The sequence below is a fragment of the Atractosteus spatula genome, chromosome 9, assembly GCF_055471065.1.
Source record: "Atractosteus spatula isolate fAtrSpa1 chromosome 9, fAtrSpa1.hap1, whole genome shotgun sequence".
In the NCBI taxonomy this organism is placed as follows: Eukaryota; Metazoa; Chordata; class Actinopteri; order Semionotiformes; family Lepisosteidae; genus Atractosteus; species Atractosteus spatula.
In genome coordinates, this window is record NC_142714.1 from 47,519,474 (window position 1) to 47,543,905 (window position 24,432).

The 24,432-nt window shown below is 39.7% G+C and overlaps 1 protein-coding gene across 2 annotated transcripts in view; it reads left to right on the plus strand.

The window, feature by feature from the left end:
• Positions 1-4,076: 4,076 nt before the first annotated feature.
• nlgn3a (neuroligin 3a) overlaps positions 4,077-24,432 on the plus strand; it is a 137,303-nt gene continuing 116,947 nt past the window's right edge. For both annotated transcript variants that reach the window (XM_088924432.1, XM_088924430.1), the window contains exon 1: positions 4,077-4,352. The gene's annotated coding sequence lies outside the window, so the exon portion shown is untranslated. The remainder of the gene's footprint in view (positions 4,353-24,432) is intronic.

The following is a 24,432-nucleotide window of genomic DNA, read 5'->3' on the forward strand; positions in this document are numbered from 1 at the left end:
AATTATTTATAATCTGTAACAGATAAACAGAATATTGACAGAGCTCTACTCCTCCTATTCTGTAGTATTAGAGATGGATCTTGGTCAAGAGTGTAAATATTATTATTAGTAGTAATATAATTATTATTGGCATGTTTAATCGTCAAAATCCATTCTGGGGCTTGGGCAGTAGCACATACAGTGCTATATCATAGGCATTGAACACTGGATTGCATCCTTGGCCCTTGAAGTCCCAAAGGTGTAGAATTTATTGCTGAGAGTTGTGGCAGGGCTATGAGGGAAGAACTAAAGTCCTTTACAGCCTAAAAGCAGGGATCACAGAGGAGCTACTCTGGACAGAATAGTAGAGACTAAGCAAAGTCTGGTCAACATTACTGTTCTGTCATTCTACAGTATGTCGCTGACCTCCATCACTCCTGTAGTGAACAGAGAGGGGGGCTGATTGGCTTGCGTTTTAAAATGTATCAATTCACATTATCTTTAGAAAGAAACAGACTTTCATCTTCAAATTGATTCATATGGATCAGCTTGAATAATGTGGAACCGATTACTCCTTTTCTTTCTTTTTTATTAACGGAATGAATACATTGCTGTCACTCTAAGAGTCCATGTGAAGATCTGTTTCTGAAGCACAGGGCTGGGCTGTCTGCTCCAGAGCTGAGGGCCACGCAGGAACCTGTGTACTAGCATCCGTTTCCCACAATCAATAATAATTCAGTCACACGTTTACTTTGGACTCTGTATCAGACGAGTTTGTCTGAGAAACACCCCCTTGCCTTGCAGCAGTGGGAATTACCTGGACAGCCCAAGAGATGGGACCTGGAGGAGGTAGCTGTGGGGTGGACACAGCAAACCAGATCAGACATAGAGAAGTAGATGGGGACCGTGCTGCCTCGCCTTCTTCCTGAATATTTAACATTCATGTAAACACTCCAACAACTCAGAAACAATAAATATGTAAATTCACATGTAGTATTTGAGTATATAACGTGTTTGATGTGCCTTGTCTAGGCATCAAATGTCATATCACAGTGTAACCAGTGATGGAAGACAGATTACAGTTGTATGGATTGTACTGACATAGTGCATAGGATGATGTTTATATAATCTGATTAATTTACAATATCATTAAAAATATTATCTAAATTGGATGCATCAAAATAGTTAATACTGCAAACATATTGGCATATTAATTGTCAATTCCTATGCAACCACAAGATGAATTCTTGCAGGTTTACTGATATTCCCCTACAGTAGGTCTTACTATACTTTTATTGTTCCAGATGGGAAATTTGCTTGGCTGGCAGGTAAAAGACATAACACAATACACAACCCATTAAACACAATATAAACCCATTAGCAAACAAGAAACATGTTTAATGAGAAATATATTTAAAGTGAAATATACCATGAATTGTTCAAATCAGGTTAATAGCTGTTCGAATAAAATATAAGATAGTTCTGTTGTAGAACTACTGTTGTTCCCGTGTCATTGCATTTCTGCTAATTTCTAGTCACTTTCTTTTATCCATATTGTTGTTCACACATTCTTTGTTTTTTTTATCTGTGTTTGAATTATGGCATTGCATTTCTTTTGTGCACCAGTAAAATGGCATGTTTCATTCAGCGGGCAGCTTGCAGGCCACTGCAATAAAAACAGGAGACCTGCAACTGCAACCTGCAACCTGCAGCATCGGATACTTTGTGGTCTAACTTTTTCAACAAAAAGCTTATTCTCAAAGGCTTTACGGCAATTTGTTGCAAAACCAACAGGCAATAAACAAGTTCAGAAATGCTACGATTATCAGTACCAGCAGTGAAGCAACCATGTAGAAAACATGCTATTGCCCCTTTTGTCTCAAGAGCATGGGAAACATTACTACTCTCTCTCAGCCAGTATTGAATTTGTTTATTGAGAAATATCTTATTTGGTGGTGCATATATGTGTGTATTTTTCATCATAAACAGGCTTTGGAGATTTTCATATAATTGGTATATTATCAGTTTAATTGTGCATATCATGCTTTCTGTACTGTGCTTCATTATGAAGCCATCAAAGCAAGAAAAGAGGCTGAATGAATTTCCAGCAAACCCTGAATATGTCTGTCCGTAGGCATGGGAGAACAGAAGAAATAATAATAATAATCTGTAGTTTGGCATCAATTTAGGGCCTCTAAAATAAATGAAAGAGATATTTTCCAATTTCAAATCCAATTTCACAGGTATTTAATTGGAGAGATACACATAATTCAGACAGAGAATTAAATTACGCTACCAGGGCACTGTTCAGAATACCAGTCATTGCATTCGAAAAGCAACTTCCAACTCAGTCTTCCAACTTTTCGGCCTTTTCTCTTCTGCTGTACTGAAATATCTGGCAAATGTCAGGATTATGATCACTAAAATGGCCACACCTCCCAATGACCAGCCTCTCAACTACATAGTACATTAAGGTACAGATAATATTGTTGTCACGATTGTAGTCCCTCCTCCTTAAGGGCGCTCCGGCTCTTCCTTGTTTGCCCTATTCCCCGCACCTGCCCCTTGTTCCAGTCTCCTTCCTGTTTCCCTTTAAAAGCCAGACGCAGTTGCCAATCGTGGCTCTACATCTGATTTCCACATCGTGCGAGCCCGGGACCTGGTTGCGCCTGGCTCCATTATGCTTTTAGCTTCCTGTTCCTGTTTCCCCCGCCGGTCCCGACCCGGCACCTGTTTTTAATCTCCTGTCTCGGATGGATCGCCTGGTCATGGACTAGAGCTTGTTTTTGGATTCCCCGTCTGGATTATTTTTGGATTGTTTGCCTCGGCCACACCTCCCCCGTGCACCAGCGCACTTTGGACACGCCCCCCTGTTTTCATCCCCCGTACTCCTGCATGACTTTCCCCCCCAGTGTTTCCTCACTATTTCGGATTGTGTCGTCCGCAAAGGGTCCGGAAAGAACTGTTCGTTACAATTGTCCATGCAAATAAATTCCTTCTATACTCTTAAAGGGGATCTGCAGTCCCAATTTCTCTTACATCTCAGCAGGAAAATACATTCATTAATGGCATTGGGGGGAAAAAAACTACAAAGTCGCCATGTTGTCACAGACTGCTGGTCTTAGCACCAAGAGTGAGAGTTTGCACAAATTGTGATACTGCCCTTCCTGCTCACTAGTCACCGTAATGACTAATGTAATGTGACGTGCAAGCGAATAATTACAGGTTGTGCAGCGGACATTTCACCCCAGAAATGTTTCAACATGATCTGCATGCAGAGTGAACAGGTGAGTAGTATTTGTTGGCAAAATCGTCTCAAAGTCGAGAGCAACATTTCTATTGGATTAGAAGAGATGGACAGTGTTCACAATTCTGCTTGTTTACAATGTACTAGGGCCGCCTCTCATCACTGGAAATTTTATCACCTCGTTCTGAATATGATGCTGCACATACAGTACCAGCACATTTAGTCTATGTTGTGATGTAAATTGGAGGTTTTACAAGTTATTGTGTACATTTTACTTTTATTGTGGTTTCAAATGCACTCATCAAAACTGTTTATTTCCAAACTTTTTCTTCAACTGAAAAGGCATGTTTATATAGTTTATTTGTTTCTTCCTCCAAAGATATGCCCAATAGTATGTAATTGCCCAATTTACTTATCAGTGATGGGAGGGAACATACAGTATACGGGAATATAAACGTGGTGCGGCTGTGTACGACCGGACAAGACTGCAAAAGACTGAGGGCAACCGTGAAATATTCATCAATCCACTGACATTACTGAAACAAAAATGCCATGAAATACATTTTAGGTTCAACCTAAAATATCAGGAGCGAAAGAAATAATGATTATCCTCGAATTAATATTTAAAAAGTGCACGGTTTGCCAAGGTTTCGTTCTCTACAAGACATTTTGTATAACATGCAAGACAAACTGCAAAACAAACGAAAGGACTTCTAAAATTCTAGTTTATGGCTTTTCCTTGGGTTCTTCAACAGTTAAGCACCGTGAACAGGGATGCGCGTACCCCTGGTTGCTTAGGAACGCGCGTCTCTATGGGCGCCCCCGACTTTGCTCGACGACCGAGCTGCGCGCACACACACTGGGACCTCACGGATGGGCAAGACAGGGCATGCATCACTACGGAGGATTGTACCCGGAGATTAAAAAAAGGAGGTAAAATAAAATATATGGACGGGACAAGCATAAAAAGGATAACCGTGTAGAAAAGTGTCAGAATAAAGAGGACAGTAAAAAGCTTTTACGGAAAATCATTAAGAAATATCACTATATTTTCCTAAGGTAAAATAATAACGTGGCTTTTTCTAATTCCATCAGGAATGGGGGATATGATAGTTCGCCAAAGCAGGTGAGTCGTATTTCCGTCTGCTTTTATGTTTCAGGATGTGTTAACGAGAAATGTGCAGGGAAACGGTCAAAACTAGATGCTAATCTGGAAGCGTATTGCTAGTGTAATTTGAGCGGTTACACGGTGACATTAAGAAAGACCTTTTGGGAATGTCTGTCAGTCGGGAAAACAGTCTGGATTTTAATCGGACATCTTTTTGTTTTTCTTTTCCACGACAAATTGTTTACACTTTTGAACTATTATGAGGTCATAAAATGTATCTGCTGTGTTGAACGCCCTGTGATTCGTTTTTGATTGATCAGAACGTTTAAACAAAAAGACGAATTATTATTGGGCTACTTTTCCAAACTTATTTGCAATCAAAATGCAAATAACACTCATTAATCGTTTTGCTGAAAACGCAGCTACATCTCTTCACTCCCTACCCCCAGTCTTTTACCTTGATTATCTCTAACTTATCGAATGTCGTGCAAATTGGGTTGATACAGGAAGCGAGGAAAAGTGCGTTCCCCGAGCTCAGTGAAATCGTTGCGGTTTTATCTTCTTTTGGATAGATTTTCAGGACAGGTAGGTTACAGACGAATGAGACGTATACATTTAGGACGGTGATTTACTTTTATAAATAACTTATTTTTAAAGGGCAGATTTTCACCATTAGACGCGTTTCTAAAGCTTGCTGGTCAAAATAACGAGACCGAAGATTTTGGATGGCAATTAAAAGCGCGCTTCTGTGGCTGCAATATACTGTATAAAAGATGTAGCAGACACCCTTCATGTTGAGGTGGCAGTGCAGCATAAGCTTTATAGTCGATAGTAAAAGTAGAGCGAGTAAATACAAAACCTGTTCTATATAATGTGTTAAGCCGTTAGCTTCCGCAATTAGGGTTCATACGGTAGCAGTTTATTGAACAAACATGGCTGTAGTTATATGTCGTGAATTAACTTGGTTCCGAAATCCCCCCCCAAAAAAATTCCCGTCTACAGTCTCTGTTGGGTAGGGAGAGAGTGGTGGCGAACGAGTGGCTCATCTTTCTCAAAATATGAAGTCTTTCCTGAATGTTGTTTAAAAAAATGGCACTGTGTGTTTGTGCAAGGGCAAGAAATGCGCTTTACGCTGTCCGGGAGAATTATAGCCTCTGTGTCACGCTAAGTGAATGATCGCCTAGCTTAGCTCCAGAAGATACTACTGTACAGCGAGAAAGGTAGCGAATGCTGCATCCGAGACGCCGTTTATGTCTGTAGCACTCTGCTGACCAACAGCAAACTGATCGTTCTTTCAAAATTGGTATGATAATTCGTCTGCTGATCTACTCCCGAACACTATTCCAGTGATGTTGCATTTTCTCAGTTTTAGTTGCATTGCGTACGTGAAGGTTTTATTCCATGGCAAAATGTTTAAAGGGCTTGGAACTGTAACACCTGTTGTGAAATCAAGCGTTTTCGGCGATTATGCTATACAGTACGTTCTCTGCATTAGGAAATATAGCCCATGTAACAAACATTTCGGTTTGAACGATCTATCGTAAAAATAAAGTTTATGATTGTTACATGGTGAGATTTTCAGTTTTATGATCGAGAAACCAAAGATGATGAATAAATAAATACATTTTTTTTTTCCACATACAGCCCTGCTAATGATTTTTCTTCTCCGGTGTCCTGTTGTTCTGTTTTTAACCACATTAGCATTTAAGACACGAACGGATCTGTTCAAGTAGCAATGTATTAGATGAAAGCTGTTGTGGACGGTGCTTTCCGGCATTGAAAAGGTTACACTGTCATTAGAACAGTGGGAGAAAGAATTAAACAGAAGGAATTGAATTGCAGAGAGAAGAGGGGAGAAACATTGTCGGCCTCGGAGTTGTCATGGTGATTTTGTGAATAAGCAATTGTGCTAGTTGAGCTGAAACATTAAAGAGGAATTCTTTATATGTCATCAACGCGAAAACCTTGGGCGACCAAGGGATGAATCAAAACTCGCGATTTGGGCTCGTCAATTTATAGTTGCTGTTTTTTTTTTTAGAAAATTGCCCTCTATGTGGAACAATGCCGGACATTTAGAATCACGATATCCAGTTACCACTACGGTAATATTTGATGAAATAAATTCCCCCCCTTTTAAAGGCAAGGCATTCATACAGCCTTCTCCCCCAGTTTGGATCTGGTGACTTCTGTGTTTTTAATGAAGTGCGGCGGATTCTGCCTTTAGCGCAGGAATTTCCTTGGCGGTGCACTTAGATTGTTTTGTCTTTTAGTTTCATTCGCATTCCCGTCTCGTAGACTGGTCTCTTTCAGGGTCCCCTCTGCTCCACACAAGCCCAATTCAGAGAGGAAGTCTTCCCAGCTTCACTTTGTGAAGCTCCAGCGAGCCTTTGCTAAACCGCGCTACACGCAAGTTGAGTTTTGAACTCAGTAGTTCATTGTGCCTAACATTTGCCTTTGGTTTCTGTAAGTCGAGAAAAACACTTACACAGAATCCTGTTGTTCCCACACGTAATTGCTAGCAGACGCGAATTCAATTATTTTTTTAAAAATCGGTTACTTTTGAAGACGTCCTGGAGTGCTATGTCCCTACCTTGTTTTGTCAGTAAGATGTACTAAATAGAGAGGTGCGTTGAATGAAATATTTTGAAACGTTTCATAAAATAGCTACTTTGTGACAGTAAAAGAAGTGGATCACCTCTTTCAAAATACAAAGGGCAAAGGGTTTTCTGTGTGACATCGTTGCCATATTTGCTAAATACGATATCAGGTTTTTGAGACAATAGGTTTTCGAACGAGGAACGTCTTTGTACGTTACGTTGTACGTAACGAGAAACGTTAAACTCTGCTTAAAACTTGGCATCTTAATGTTTTCGTCTGGGTATCCAGCATAAACCTTAGTCAGATAAATTGCAAAGATATGCGAGGATTGGCTTGCACATTTATTTTTTTAATTCACTAGGTCTTGTATGTGCAAGGTCAGTACGTTTTGCGGGCTGTATTAGCCCAAATTCGGAGATACTGTACAGTCGTTTTTATTTTTCGTATAAGAGCTGTTCTTGTGGAATAAGGATTCCAGTTACCCCCTTGTGAAAAACAAAATACATGTTGTTTATTCTGTCGGAACGGTACTGTAGCAGTGCTCTTTTATGGTAGCTATTATTTCTGGAGTATTGCATAAGTCATAGTTAGATGTCAGATATACTGAATATTAAAAATTCACATTTTCCACGTCCTGTGTGTGCAATGCATAAAACCTGGCTGTCGGGAGGCTAGACGTTGTAAAACGCGGTCAGTTGAATGTTAAAGAAAGATGCGCACGGATCTTTAAAAGTCTGGTTTGAATACCTGGTTTCAAACTGGTTGTTTTGAATACAGCGTTTATGTATTTATCGAAAATGACATGAAATGAAAGCCTGCCTGTATATTCGCAAACCTTGACTTTCATAGACCAAGCTCAAAAACAAAGCTGTGGTGTTAGCACTTCTCTAAGCTTGCTGCAAGTTGCCCATAAAACCACAGCAACTGCAGGTGGGTCATAAAGTGGTTTTATTTCTTCGACTATTTTTGTTTCTTGATTTTGTTTGGGTAGTCACACAGCCGGGTGTAATTCCCAGTCTACAGAGGAGATGGTGATCCCTGTGGTACTGTATGTACTCTGTATTACATACTGTATAGGCTTCTCCAGTACGTTGCCAGTTGCATTAAAACACCTTAACTTCAATTTCCCCATCCCCATTTTTAGAAAGCAGCTGCTGTATGTCTTGTCTTCAGTCAAGGGCAAAAATTGTATTTAAAATTTGCATAATGTTTTGACGGACACAGCCACTGTGGAAATAGAAAGCACTGTTATTATGCATTATTGCTGCAGTGTTATTACAAGACCGTAGACTTCTTCAGGCTAAACTCTAAACAAGAACAAGACAACACAAGTGGAAGCCATGTAGACGTGCATTTAAAAATTGAAACGGAGGACATGTCTTTACACAAAGTGTTGTTGCAGTATGGAACAGGCTACTAGCTATTCAGCTACTGTATGATAGTGAAGTTGATCCAGAAACAGATGGGTGAGATTGTTGAATCAATTATCTACTAACTACCAACCAGGCTAGATAGGTCAAATAACCCTCTCTTGTTTCACTGTTCTTACGTTTTTCTGTACTTTAAAGCCACTCACTGACACTGACACTAGCACAGAGGTCTCCAACCCTGCACTCCAATCCAACAGATTTTATAGGTCACTAACACATCATCAATTTCCAAAGACTTTGAACGATTTCACTGCTACCAATTAAGCAGGCTGTTAAACTAAGCAGTTTAGAGATCATTTGGGACCAAAATGTGTCCCCAGGTATAAAAGTAATAGACCCAGGAAATCTTTTGTCCCCACTGCAATTCCTCTCTCAAACAATGGAAAGTAATTCTCCTATCTCTTGTAACACTATTGTTCTTCTTCTCTGGTGGTAATGTTTGTCTTCCTTGTTGAATTGTTGCACTGGACCATGCTATAAAATTTCCCCAAGAGCAAAATAAAGCTTGAACTGAGAAATATGAGTATTTTTCAGCCCCTTAACTGAACAGTTCACTTACTTAATTCATCAGTAACACGCAGGTATGGCCAGTCTTTAGTAACAGGTGACCTACAGTACAAGACCAGTTAGACTGGGGCTCTTCAGCACAACTTCATTGATTCTGGAAAGACATACGGTGCAGTACATCTGAAATGTGCCAGTTGGATTGATTTGTTCGGCCAGCACTATGGCATGGTGTTTAATGTAATGTGCACCCCAGGACTTGGTCTTCCATTCTCAAGCTTCTGTTTGTGCAGAGTTTCATGTTCGCTGCGTGGTCACGTGGGGCTTGCTCAGCTGCTCCAGTTTCTTCCTGCCTCCCCAGACTGGCAGGCTAGAGAAACCATTTGATCTCCCAGAATGGAACTATGGATTGTTCTAACAGACTTTGGCCTTGGACTTTATTCACTTACCTGCATGTGCAGACATGGTCAGCGATGTGCTCAGTTTATACGGGGCATACAGTTGATACTTTAGAAGGCCTTAAAATATCACCCTCATTGTTTGTGATTTTGTTAGTCATCCACATTTTAAACACTTAGGTAGAGTCTCTGGATATATAAAACTATATCCTTATTCATAGGGATCTGACAGCTTTGACAACCTGTCTTCTACAAACTCCGTATTCCTGGTCACCCAGAGGTATTGTGGGTGTAAAGATATTAAGATTTACCCCCATTTTCAACAGATTTGTTGACTGACTTTCCTAAACTGTCCCTTTCTCCATGGCCCTGTACAGGGCAGTCATGTGCCCTCTGGCTTGAGTTTGAGTGAGGCTCCAGTTCTGCAAGAGCTCTCATCAAAATGAGCAGCTTCCCAACAATGGATGGGCAAATGGACTAATTCATTAACTCAGCTTTCATACTCATTTCATTACCGAAAGGAGTTGAAACAGTATATCGTGGGTGATCAAACACATCTGAAAGTGTGACTTGTAAACACACTCTTGTGACTTGTAAACACCTACCGTAAGTCAATTGTATTCATTTGCGGATTGGATTAAAAGGAAACAGGGTGCCTTCATGCTTTTAGACTATGAATAATAAAATCTTAGGTAATATATCAGTTCCTTGAGTCACCTTATATTCTGTAGGACAAGAATGTGTGAGGCAGGACGGCCATTGGCGCTTTCCCAACTTAAACAAAAGCTCACGTCTCAGTTCCTAATTACAGTATACAGAATTTAAAACATATTGCAGAATATTTTCAGGTTACTGCCCCTTATACTTTGTTAGCGAATCTATCTGAAAATGTATCAGTAACCTGGATCCAATGTACCAAATAAATTATGCAATTATTATTATTGGAAGGGTTATTTAATTCTGAAAAGATGCTTACTGACTATTTAGCAATCAGTATATAAATACAGTCCCTTGCCATTTTTATCAATGATGCAGTGTTTTCCATTACTAAAGGGTGCATTAATAGGTTTGCTGGTCACAGTTTTATGGCATGGCAGTTTTATACCCATAAGAATATTTTTAGTAGATAAAAGATGTAATGCATATAGAAACTTGTGAGTGCATTATTTTGAAATGATTTAAAACATGCAACACGTTTTTAGTCTATCAAATCATGACAGTTGATAAACATTAGCAGACAGCTAAACATTTGCATTTAATATTGACATTTGCAACTGATGTTTCATAAATAACTCCACCCTTCACTCCATTCGATAGCTACCATTTGTTTACATCAAGCCCAGTTGTGAGGTGCATTTGTGTTCGTGATTTAAAATGTAAGGTCATGTCTTGGTCATTAACCATCCAATGTGATCATTCCTTCCGCCAGATATAAAAATAGTTTCAATTTGTAAGTGTGCCAGTGTTACGTGGATCTCAGTGGTATTGCATTTAAAGAGCCATGTGTGCTGTAGGCCTGTTCTCCAGGAGGACAAGTAAAGGTTTGGGCAGTCAGGCACAGTTTAACTCGAGGCTATTGACTGGCAATCGGTTTTCAACACCACACGGTGTTAAACCTGCGTGATCCTTTTCTGCAGTCATTTTAAGTAGCAAAGCAGCCCAGCTTATTAAAGACCTGTTTAACTCTACGTGTCATATTAAGGATGGATTTAAAAAGAAACGTATTCTTGAAAGCATGTGTATGTAATGACAGAGGATAAAATGATGTCAAACGCCATGCCTTCATTAAACTGATTTCTGTAGCCAGAGGCTCTAGAAAGCCTCTCTGATATTGCATTAGTACAGTGCATGGAGAAGCTCTGAAACTATTTAGCTTAAATATAAAGACATTCTATGGAAGGGTCTAGGGGTGTAATAGTTATCTCTTTGTGGACAGGAGCACCTTGACTGTAATAACTTTAATATACAGACATAGGGAGAAAGTTAATATTATTTCATATTATCACCAGTGAATATGCAGCTGCACAGCCTGCTCAGCTGTCAGTGAGGATGACAGTGGTGTCAGACCTGGCTTAGCACTTTCTGCCTTAAAAAGTATGTTCTTGGTAATACATAGTTATGTAACAGGGTTTTCCACCTCACTGGCTTTGTGAGAGATTTTTTTGCTCCATTTATAAAGCTGATGGCAGAATGGTGGCGTGGCAGTTAGTACTGCTGCCTTGCAGCTCTTCAGTCCTTCAGCTTGATTCAGGACGGATACACCTTCTGTGTGGAGCTTGTGTGTACTCCCTGGGTGTCTGGATGTCTTTCTACCACTCTTTTAAAGACAAAGGTTCATTGGAGTCTGTAAATAACCCCTTTCCGCTTGTGTGTTTGCAACAGACTAGCGCACTGTTCAGGGCACAGTCCCATCTTGTGCTTCTAGGGAAGGCTCTGGGTTGCTCTCACCAATAGTCCCTATTAGGTATAAGTGGCTTTCTGATGGATGAGTTATAGAACTGAAGGATTTCATGCATTTCACCCTCCGAATCAGGACACAAACACCTGAACACAGAGATTCCTAATGCCCTCCTCCGTGAGTTGCTTCTACATTATTTAAACGAAATGCATTTTTATCAAATGTTTATCTGTAAATTGTCTTCTGCCTGGAGTGGTGCATGGTCAGAAAGGTATTTATTCAGTTATTCAGTTCAGTGCTTTTAGAGGCTGATGTTAGAATGATGATTCTCCATCCGTCCACTTTTGATGGTAATAGGGTTTAATAAGCAGAAAGGAGCAAGATTTCTGCAAACACTGTCTGCAAGGCAAGATTACAAAAGGCATCATTGCCGGTAAGGAAGGTTGAGTAGCAAACAGTTTTGACCTTAAACACCAGAAGCTTTAATGGATATTGAAATGTCCTGACAGTGGTATTGTATGCTGCCCTGAAAGTTCTTGGTAATATCAACCACCACGCTGTCTTGATGCCCAAGGTAACCAATGTACTTCTAATGCGAATAATTACCTTTATTATTGTTTATTATTGTTTAGTTTTTTTTAACAGTCTTGGAGAGTGTGCTGTATTAGACGTTGGTTTCTTTATAATGTTAGGCAAATACGAATGGAAAGAAAGTGACTTGTGTGATTGTGCCTTAATAAAGTAAGAGCTGTGCTTATTTAGGGATAGGAATTTCCTGTAGTACTTTTCAGACGCTTGCAGTTTGGTTAATTGAAATGCACAAAGGGCAAGAGTAGAAGTATTTATTTCATGTATGTTGCTTGATTCTTGGAAAAAGAATCATTGGACAGTCTAACATCTCTGTTCATGTCTGCTTTTTTATTTATTTTAATTCTTGTACTTTCTTACTAATTTACTTGTTTCTTTTCCTTTCTGTGAAGTGCTTGTTACATCCGTTTGTAGACACTAATCCACACTGTTGCCTTTTAATATAGATTCAGCAGAATGTAAACTTGCCAAAAAACGTCAGTTTCAGAGGATTTTGCAACATTTTGCAACAGTGGCATCCACAAGTGTCTCGTTTGCTTTGAATCTATGAAAGAGGAAAATCAGGCAGTTTTAATGAGGTACATTTTTTGTAGAAATATCCTGATTGGTTATATTCGTCTCGTGGAGAAAGCTTATTGGCTCTGAGCTTAGCTTCCCAGTTCTGTGTCCTTTCCCTGCTCCACCCTCCTGGCTGCAGCAGATCTAATTATTGGGGTGTGCTTGGGTTAAGCTGGGTATTAGCTTTGCCGTTGACCCCCAATTTTCTTTGCGAAAGCCTGGATATTGAAGAATAAGCTCTTGTTTTCTCACGCTTAGGTGCAGCTTTTGAATGCAGAACTCTACAACCTTGAGTGTGAGTATCGGCTTGTAAGCTGTTTTAGTGGTTTTGTGAAGATTTGAGCTTTTTTTTTGTAAGTTAAGGCAATCCTTATGTCAGAAAAAAGTGGGCTGATTGCACATTTCAGTGATTTCTCCTAATCGGTCTTTGGAGCTTAAAGTCAAATTGAAAAGATCACTGATACTTACGTCAGACTTAAATTGGATCTAAAGGTGATCTGTTCAATGAGCAGGATGTAGTGAGAAAGTTACCTTTTTGACCTCATGAAAAGATGTATCCCAAAATTTGAAAGAAAGGATCAAGAGCATACTACCTTCTTCCCAAAAGAATCGGGTTAAAAATTGGTGCATTACATTTTGCAAGGAAGCATGGAGACAGAATCCAAATCTCACCTGACAGCATTTCCCGACCTTGTCTGAAAAAATAACCTGTACTCATGTAAACGAAGCCAAAGACTTACACTTCCCAGGGGAACCAGCTGCCATTACCATCTTAGTACAGAGGGTAGCTGGATTTATGATCTGTAGGACAAGAACACATTTCAGCAGTCTTGCCATTTTCTTCTGTCTTTTACAGAAGCAGATGAGACTGTCAGTTTGTCTTTAATTCAGTGCTCATGCAACAAATGAAATGTAAACCTGTTTTTTGTGAACCGCAAAGTATGATTAAGACAAATATGTATTTTGTAGGTGGAGGCCACACATTCAGAATTTTGTAACGCCTGCAATTATTTTGATTTGCACATTGTTAAAGAAGAGCAATACAGCATTGATCTGTAGTTCTCCCATGATCCATTGTGTGTGATTGTATGGAACTGCAAAAAGACAGTGGACTTGAAAAGAGATGAGAAAGCTCATGATTTCAACCATTTCAATTTTTTTTTTAGACAGCCCAAGGATGTTTCCTCTTCAGAGTGCATTGAAAAAGCAACCTGAGAGATTCAAGTCGCTCTGGTTCAACAGTTTTTGTTGAGCTCTTCTTCAGGCTGATGTAGCAAATGGAGCCATTTTGAAACGCTCACTTTAAATCTGTGTTTATGTGTTTTCGGCTGATGTCAACAGGAGACACATACGCGTGTACTGCAGTGAGCGACACGGTTTTTAAAAGGGACTGCAGCAGAAAAAGAGCCTTCTTAACACTATGAAACCTCAAGGCACCACCTGAAAGACGGGAAGGGAGATTTCATTATAAAGCAAGTACAACAGAAACATTAGGAAAATTAGAATCCCAGAATCCCGGCCAAGCAGAACTCGACTCAGTGCTCAGGCTCGGACATTGATGCTTCCTGCTCATCTTCGGAGATTGATGATGTCCGTTCTACAGGAGTCAATTACACATTTTGTTCTCCTAAAGTTCAGGCCGTAACACCAGGTTTTCGCTGTGTTTAAATCAGAGATTGGCTTATAATAGGCAGTGACAGTTAGTAGCTTGCCTTGATTGTTCTCCTTATAAAAGAAAATAAATTAAAAATTCATCATGCGCAGAAGGAGAGACAGGGCTCCAGAAGAGAGGGGTGTCTTTGAGTGCAGGGTACGGCAGTGTACATTAGAGTGCATTAGATAAGCTCAGTGGAGGGAAAAAAAAAATCTGTAAATCTTTCATTGAAAGGGATAACTAAAGTGTTATGAGATTCTTTTAATGTGATCATTAGACACAGAAGACATAAGGTACCTTTGAAGATAAAAAAGGCAGATAAAAATATGTCTGTAATAGAAACATCAGAGATGAATGTTGAGTACAAGCACAGTTCAGCTTAACTTTAATTTAAACTTTAGGTCCATTTGCTGCAAACTGCGCAGTGGTGTGGTGCTTAATACTACTTCATCACAGCAGTCCCATGTTCACTTTTGGTTTAAGTGCTGTCTGTGTGGAGTGTGCATGTTGTCTAGTATTCATGTGGGGTTGTGCTAGCTGCTCCAGTTTCCTCGCCCTCTTGGAGACATGCTGGTTAGGTGTGATTGCCTGTGTGTGTGTTGTATCTCTTTCACCTTTTTCTAATTATTATGATATCTTTTAAGCAAAAAAAAAAGATAGAATAGCACTTTAAAGTCCCTAGGATGCTGCCCTGGGGATTTACAAACCAAAATAAAAAAAGAAAAATGAAATAAACAGATGAAAAATTCCATTCCTATTCAAATGCATCTATCTTTTTGCATACTCACCTTTCCTAATTTTATTTTTTTTAAATGTTTGAAATACAATGCTGTGTCCATTAGGCAACCCCCTCACAAGACTTTGCTTATTCTAGATTGATCCTTAACTGTCTATACCTGATGCGAGTGGTCTAATTGAAAGTTCAATCCACTTGTGCAAAAATGTCCCCATGACTGATGGTCCCCACATGTTGTCCGTGCACTTACTGTATATTGAGCCTCTGGAGAAGCTTTCGCACTCACTGTTGGGAGGATGACCATTATGTTAGAAATGACTGACCAAAAAGCCAGTGTTGTGACTCGCTTATGAATGTGCCTTTGAAAATGGCGAGGCATGTTCTGGTAATGTCTTGAGTATGAATAATGAATAATTATTTGGATTTTGTAGTCTGTAGCTCCAGGCTTGAATAAATCTGTGGTTGAACCAGGATTGTTATGGGGTGGGAGTAGTTTATATAGCTTCAGTATTCTGCCAGTGAAGGTCCCAGTAGGCCAATTTATATTAAAAGTTAAATGCACTAATTCTAGCTATCTGTCCCTTTGTAAGGAGTGACGGTATAAATCTATGGAAGTGCCTTTATTTTTTGTTCAGAAGGATACCTGCTAAAATATGGTGGTTCAACACACAGAACAGAGTCTTGGCAAAATGACTTTCAGACCAATTGCTGTGTATTTGCTTCCTCTGCTCCTAAGGATAGCTGAGTGGACAAGTGCTTCTGCATGTGATGCCCAATTAATGGTGTGAAACAAATGTCTTTTAATTATGATGCACTTATATATTTAATGGAAGTATCATTTTAATTGGTTTAGCATTTCCTGCAGACGTCCAGATGCTTTTTGTTCAGATATCACAATTCCCGAATGCGGTGGTGAAATGCGTGGTCTTAGTTCCACTCCTAGCGCAGAAAGCAATTTCATCCTCAGCCCCAGCACTTGACAACATCCTTGAGAAAACAGCTTTGCAAATATCTCTCGGAGTGAACGAGGAAGACAGCATCGGAATCACAGGATTCAGTCCTGTGTGCCTGCAGCATTTGCAATTCAAAGTTTTAAATATTTCAGGGCTGAATTTTTTAGATCTCCAGCAATGTCTCTGGGAGATGGGAGGCAGTCAGCCGTAGCAGCAGCAGGAAGGAGTGCCGTGCTGTGGCTGTCTCTGAGTCTTCAACATACTGTTATTCCGCTCAAATCCTCCAGCACTCATGCTGTGTAAAGGGACTGTCCAATTTTGATTGTGCAAGGATGGAAATTGAATTGTGCTCTGTACATGCATTTCAGGAGTGACTCATTGCATTCTCACTTTCTGGTATGTTTTTTTTCTTTCTTTCTTCGCAAACACGATTAGCTCCCAGTTAAATTTTGCTGCTTTCTTAGTGTCCTTTTCATGGTGTGCCGGACTGCCAGTGCAGCTCAAGGAACTGTGGGATAAGCGTGGGTCATTTCCAGCAGGCTGCTATGGAAAGCATTAGGAATCTTAAACCCAGACGTCACGTCCTGAGTTTCCCATTAAAACCCCCCTCTGTTTAGAAGCCCGGGTACTGTACATCCTACTTTGCACCTGTGAGCAGGATTATTAAAAGAGCTGCAAAAATTGTCGCAGCTCCTTAAATTGCATACTTGCTGGTTTTGTAATTGTCTGGCATGTCTGGTAATTTCCATCTGAAATATTACAACACTCCATTGCATCCTTTCAAGGCTGCTGGGTCTGACAAGTCAGTGTGAAATATAATCTAGTGTTGTCCTACGTCAGCTCGCTAAATGAACTCTCCCTGCCCTTCCCAAAACTAGTCCTGAGAGTCTGATATTATAAACCGGGTGTGTTAGATTTGTGCAATGGATGGCTGTTTGTATTCTTAATGGAAGACGTGAAGGCCTGGAATTTCGTCTGGGAATATTTTAGTCTTGTGAATGAATTAATAAAATGTGTGACCATATTTGAAAGGACTGTAACTGACATTATGTAAGCAAACTTGAAAGCTCAGACTAATGAGTCCCAGTGGGGAAGAAGGGTGAAACAGAAAGGACTACAAGTGATTTTATCCTCTTGACATGCTGTAGTTTTATACCATGTTTTTCTGTCAGATGGATTAGATTAAAACTGGCATCCTTCTTAATGTTTCTGCGAGCATTATACACACGGCCTTCTTTTGGCGATAAGAAAAAAACAACTCGTCTAAATGGGAGCTGAACCATTTGTGCAATCTGGTGTGCTTCTGTACTTTGAGTGTGTATGTATGCAATTGTGTGGCTTTGGTCGGGATCAAATGAATTAATGAATCGAATGAATAAATGATCAGAATGAGGAAGTTCTTATTGCCCTCATGGTTTTTTTAGCCATGGTCTGTAGCTCCTGGCAGATATTTTATGTGATGTGATCCCAGGGGGTCTCTTGAAGAGAGTAGGAGTGTTAACCCTGGTGTCCTGGCCAAGTTTTTCCACTGGCCATTCTGAGTCATGGCCTCCTAATAATCCCCATCTGTGAACTGGCTTCATCACTCTGCTCTCCCCACTGAGAGCTGGAGTGTGCGGTGAGTGTACTGGCACATTTTGGCTGCACTTTGGCATCATCTGGGTGGTGGTGGAGGGGAGCCCCCATTATCTGTAAAAATCTTTGAGGGGAGTGTCAAGAAAAGCGCTATATAGGTGCAAGGATTATCAAAGCATACTGCCAGCTCCATAATGCCTCACAAGAAAGTTAGAGCTAATTGGAGAGGTGTCATGTCTCTCACTGATGTCACTGCAATTCTACAGGTACCCTGGCATGTCAACATGAGAGGCTGCTGACAGTCTGCCAGTTGACCCCTTTCCCATGGTGGAATTCTGGCTAGTTGGCTTCTCTTCTGAAGCATTGAGCTTAGCTTGCAATTGAAGTGCAGATTTGGGGCTCCTAGATAAACAGGGTTTTAGGATCAAGTTCACTGTCTGTGATGGGGGGGGGGGGAAAGAAGAAGGCCACAAATCACATTCTTAAGAAAATTTTAATGCATATAAATGAAATGGAAATGTCAGTGTCAGGCTATTTTTAGAAGAATAAAAAAAAGACATCTTTAAAGAATTCATGTTTTAAGCAGTTCATGGATACAGTCTGATTCAAGTCAAAACTGCATAAACATTTCTGTCAAACACAGGCAGCGCAGTGCAAGGCCATATTATCTTTATTTATGATGTGGTTAGAAAGGAACTTACAGTAACAAAAGAATTCTAAAGTATTTGTCAAAAAGAGTCAAACTGCCTGGGAAATCACATTGTGTGGCAGCACAAAGTATACAGCCTGATTTATTTTAATATGTATTGATTTACCTAGCTAGCACTTTGTCTGTGTCTGTCATTCAACATACAGTAACGCACACAGACTGGTACTGTACTCAGCTTTGTGCGAAGCTGCTCTGATGTACAGTCAATATAACATCACTAGTCATTTCAAATAAAGGAAGAAAAAACATCTATTTAAAAAAAACCAAGCTAAGCAGCTTTCTTTCTGCCTTGTTTTTTTTTTTTAAACAAAATTCTTGTTCTATTAAAAGTGGATTCTTTTGAGGATACAGGAAGACCTAACATCAGTTAAGTTAAATTAGCATGAAAACCCCTGCTGCCCATGGGCTGTCATTGACCCTCAGGGACAGGTTCTTGAGCAGCTTAGTAAAAGCCTTCAAAATGAAGGCATTACAGAGGTCCCTGTAGATGCACTGCTTCTGAATAGCACAAGTAAACGTTCCATAAAACCTATCTCTTTTGTGATTCTGTGGGAATTATTCAGTTATTAGTAACCCCCCCCCAAATTAGGTGCATCCGGAAAGTGAATAATTAAGCTAGGGCTAATGCATATTTAAAGGAGCTGATTAAAATGTTACTACTTCACAATCATTTCTAAATGGATTACATCTTGCAGAGTGTCTGCATTCTATTTTGTATTTTCAATAAGCCTGAGCAGATTTAAATTATTAGTAATACAAGCTAAATCTCCTGGACAGATTTCTTGGCTGTATGGAATAATGAAATCAGTTTTTCATTGCTATTGTTTCCACAGAACAACCGGTCCACAGATAATGGCACAACTCTGTGCCTTAACTGCATAAACGGTAGTTACATGTGTTGCTTTTCATTTCTTTTCCTGCCCTTCAAAACTGGCTGGGAGACATTTTTCTTCCTAGTGTTTGAAAATGTCACAGCAAGCCTTTATTGACTGCAGTAAAGGCTATGTAGATCTGAGTTAAATATCCAGTGCAGACTGATCACATGTGATGGGTCTGTTCCACGCCTTTAATGCCACTTGGTCTTGTTGTTCGGATCGAAACCTTTTGGGAAGTTCTGACTGCTCCTTTGCATAGGGCTGATTTTGTTAATTGGTTTTCCAAAGACAGTGAACAATGGCATCTGCAAACTTTCCTCATTTAACTCAGCAATACAATAATTCCCTGCCTGCTCTTGTATTCAGTTCTTGTATTACACTAAATCGTTAAAAAGCTAATTTCTTTTGGTTTATGCCTCTGCATTGGTTTATTTTTTGTGTTCCTTTACAGTCCATTGATTGTTTTGAAATGTTGCCCTGAGTATGTCAGCAGACTAAATTATTGTTAATGATGTACATATATCATCTTCAGCCCTCACAGATCCACAGCTGGGTGGAGGCCTTCTCAATATTCCTCAGCAAACATCTGTCTTCATCAGTCCTCTAACTTCCTCTTACAGATGTTCTGATTCTGCTTTGCTGTGCTCCACAGACGGGAGCTTTTTTGTACTTTTTTTCAGAGGCATAGTGGCATGGAAGTTAGTGCTACTGCCTTACAGTCCCTTGGGTCATGGGTTCCTTCTCTGTGGAGTCTGCATGTTTCCCTCTGTCTGCATGTGTCTTCACCGGGTGAACCGACATCTCTTAATTGCTCTACGTGTGAGTGAATGTGAGTGTCTCTGCTTCCTGCAATGAGTTTGCCAGGGTCTTTGTTCAGTCTTCTCTCTTAAACTAGCTTCATGATCAGGCCTTGGCTCACTGTGACCCTCTAAGGATGCAGAGATTGATGAAAATGGATACTTGGAGGGGAGTCAGGAGGGAGGGGCATGCTGTGAGGGTTGCATTAGGCTGCAGAAATCTTTTCCTGTGTGTCAGAGTTAAAGTGTGCAAGCATTCTGGGTCTAGCAGACCATGTGAGTTCTAATCTGGGGTTACAAAGTATTGAAATCAGGGTACCGACCCCCGATTTCCTTTCAAATAGTGGCTGGTGTCTGTTGTAGCAATCTGTCAAACAGCTGAGGAGGATCATGCTGGGATGAAACCAGAACCTGTGAATGGGGTCGGCAATTAAAAGCAGACATGTTTCTTACTGTAATTGCTTTTCTAAAAAGACAGCTGTGACAGAGGAGTCAGGGTGAGGAGAACCCCAGGGAATTTCAGTGCTGGCTATTGTTTAAAAATGAATAGCAGCATGCAAAGTCATGTTATACAAAGCCATTAGAACTGGGTCAGGGCTGAAAGATATGGAAGTATGTGTCAAATGAAAATAGAGTGACAAACAGGCTTGCAGTGTCATGGGTATCCGTTCACTTTCATATTGCTGACAGACTGTGGATTTAAATATTTTAAGTCACGGATAGTACATGCTCTCTGATTAAGATAAGGAAAACGACTGAAGTGATGCAGCAGATTGCCAAGCGCTCTCCAGTGAAGCTCAGTGCACCTTCACAGCCTTAGGGAAACAGGAAAACAGGAGATATATATATATAAGATACAGGTTTCGTAATATGAAAAGCACATCATAGAGTGGTGCATTTTCCATCAGTTCAGGCATGTTCAGCAGCAAGGGGAGCAAAATGACAGGTGTTAGTGTATTGTGAGTGGAGCCCTATCAGTGCTGTGCTTGGCAAACCCGTTGTGTGGTACGCAGGTGTGTCCTGGTGATTGGTACGACCTTGACAGTAGCTTAGATGATTTGTCCCCCAACAAGTCTCATTAAATAGTACTGATGAATGTCCAAAGTACCTGTTAAGTGGATATGTTGCCACAGATTTGCAACATGCTTTCCCAGTCCTCGATACGGTAGAAATCAGTCTATCCTGCAACACTTGATTATACAGTCTGTGTTTTATGTGACAAGCTCAGATAAGTGATGGACAACTGATCTATGCAATCTAGGTACAGGATAGAGGACATATATACAGTATTACTGGCTTGAATTCAAGAGTGCTTTGGGTGTGTTTCTGTTGGGTCCTTATTTATTCATATTGAGTGACAAAGTGATGACTGAAGGACCAAACTGAATCCTAGATCTTCAGAGGTGCTGGAAGACTGCTAAAGTGCAGTTTACAGCACAGTCACAATATTAGACTCTTTCCCTGGTGCTATGATTTCAAACTGGTAAATGTCATTGCTGTTTTCACCACTGATATATACAGATATACTGTATATATTTTTAATATCTGTATCCATTTACTTTCTGTCTTCTACAGTTCACATAACGTAATGTATTCTGTTGTGGGAGACTAATTTTCAGCAGCATCAAAACCTTAGTCAAAAATTAATTATTGGCTTAAATTAAGTTGCTATTGATCAGTTTAGTTTTCTCCTGTCAGCTAGACTGCAGCTATTAATAGATCAGGATATCAGTAAGGATTAATATGTCTTTCCACTGAGCCTCTATCCCTCAGTCAAGTTCAGTTCTATAATCTGTATGTCAACCTTTTCTGTGTTACACTTAAGAAGAGAAACAGGACATCTCACTTTAAATCAGAAAGCAGGATCAAATTCTTTTATGTATGAGGCTTTAGACTGTAGTTGGGTGAATTAAATCATTCTTTAGCCAAACAGTGGTACGTAAATCCCTCTCCATCTGAACAGGTGTATTATGTATACAATCCATAGAGGGAATTTAATTTGAAGTTGAAGTTTTTCTAAACCCTAGCACCCATATATTCGGGCATTAATGTTTATAGGCCATAAATCCAAGGAGAATTGCCATCTTATTATTAGCAAATGCAGAATCAAAGGTATCTGAGCTGCCTGTGTCTTGATCACAGCCAAAAACAAGCAAATCTGCTTCTGAATACCTTTTAGGTATAATATGTGAAACTTGCAATGTCTGTGTCGTCTGTTTTTCTTCCAGTATTAGATGGCTGAGCTTGCTGGTGATCCATCTCTGAAGAATTCTGAATGTGAAAGCTGTGATAGCTGATTTTCTGCATAGCTTTGCATTATACCTGTGTCAACAAAAGAGCATGCAGCCCATTCACCCAGGCGTATAGGGACTAAACTAGCTTAACTGTGCCATCATGCTTCTTCATACAGGACTCTCATAGTGCAAAGGATTGGTCAAGGGTACTGTACTGTATGTACAGTTCTACAGTAGGTTAAACTTCAAGCTTTGATTGGTACTTTCAATTTTGAGGTCTGGGGTTACCATTGATGTACAATCTGTTATGTTGATGGGCATACAATCCAGCCCAGAGTTCATTTTTCATTTGCAGTTGCTGGTGGCCTTTATTAAGATACAGAATCTGGAAGGAGTTAGTTGTGACATACAGTACACTTCAAAAAATCTTAGTCATTGACTTAGTTATCAAATAGGGAGACACAGTTGTTTTTTAAAAAAAGATTTTCTTTTCTTTTTAACATTCACATTTGCCCAGCTCCCAGTCACAGAAGATTTTCTGTAACGATTTTTCATAATTTCAGGGGCTCATCTACCTCAAATGAGATGCTTATACAAGGGTGTCACTAAGCAGCTAAGACCACATTCTTGCAGGGCATGAGACAAATATGATCACTCTGCAAACTTCTCCTTGGACTCTGGGGAATTTAAGATCATCACACAAAGACAAAGAAAGACTGGTGCTTTTCTACTTTTGACCCATTAGAAAAATTGATAAGACAGCCCAGGAGTTCAGATTAATTTACCAAAGGCCTGTGCATTGTTTATTGTGGAGAGAAGACCATAAAAGAGCGCTAACTTCATCAGTGGTGCAACCCAGCTGTCACAAGGTGCCCGATTGAATCAACCATTCATCATCTAAATGCAATAGAGAGGGAGCTGTTATCACATCAGCAAGAGATGTGAAAGGAAGCAGATCTTCACTGTTGGGCTAATTAGACACTATATGTATACTGACATTTCATGTTTTTTTTCCTATGTGCCTCTCTTAATGTGCAATTCTATAATAATAATAATAACAACAACATAATAACAGCAAATATGAAATCCTTTGCAAAACATTAGATTTTCAAATCCTGCTTTCACTGTGCAGGTCTTCTGTCATCTCCTGTGTCCAAGCACTCTGACAGTCCACCTAGTCTATCTTTTTTGCCTTTAGTTACTGAACCTCAAACTCGCTGATCTGACCCTAGAGTTGAAATGACTGATCAGTACACTGTAATTTTCTAGAAGTGCTTTATTATTGACAAGGGTCTGCATCATAGACTTGTAAAAGACACCTTTCTCACGTCTACGTTTCTTTAAGATTTTATCATCCATCAAGAGTACTAGATGAGAGAAGGGAATATCCTTGCTTAGAATTGTGGACAAAGACAAGGAAATCCCATACAGAATGTATACAAGGGAATTTATTACTTAAGAGCAACTGGTTGTCTTTCTTTGGTGACAATACCTACAGTAGATTTGGTACCATTCAAAACCATCTAGTCCACATGATTACCCCATAGTGTTACGCTCATTATGTTATAATGGGCTGTAAAATGCTGTCATAAAGCTGTTTGCAAAGCACTGTAAACACCAAGAGCTTCATTAGCAACACTAAAGGGACTTTTCAGGTAATGAAGTGCAAATAACGATGTGAGAATGCTCCAGAAAGAACTAAAATACAGAAATGCAATGAAGTATTTGCAAAAGAATGTATAATTATATTTGTTTACTGAGAGCCAAGTAGAATTCAGATTTTTACAGGCAGTAATTTTCACATGTTCAGTTTGTTTAATCTAATTATGCAAACAGACATAAAGGGTAAATATATGTAAAAGGCAGATTTTTCATTTGCATTGTAATATACTGTGCTCTTTGTTTATTTTGCAGTTAATTTTTAAGTTTTAGGAAGTTGTTCATTTGCTTTTTTTAATATAGCATATCTTATTTGTGTTTTTCATTTTTGTCTACCAGTTTTTCTCAGGATTTTGCATTCTCGTCAGTTGTGTGAAGCATTATGTAGCAATTAATAAGAATTATTAATAAATTGTCTGGCTGTTGCATGCT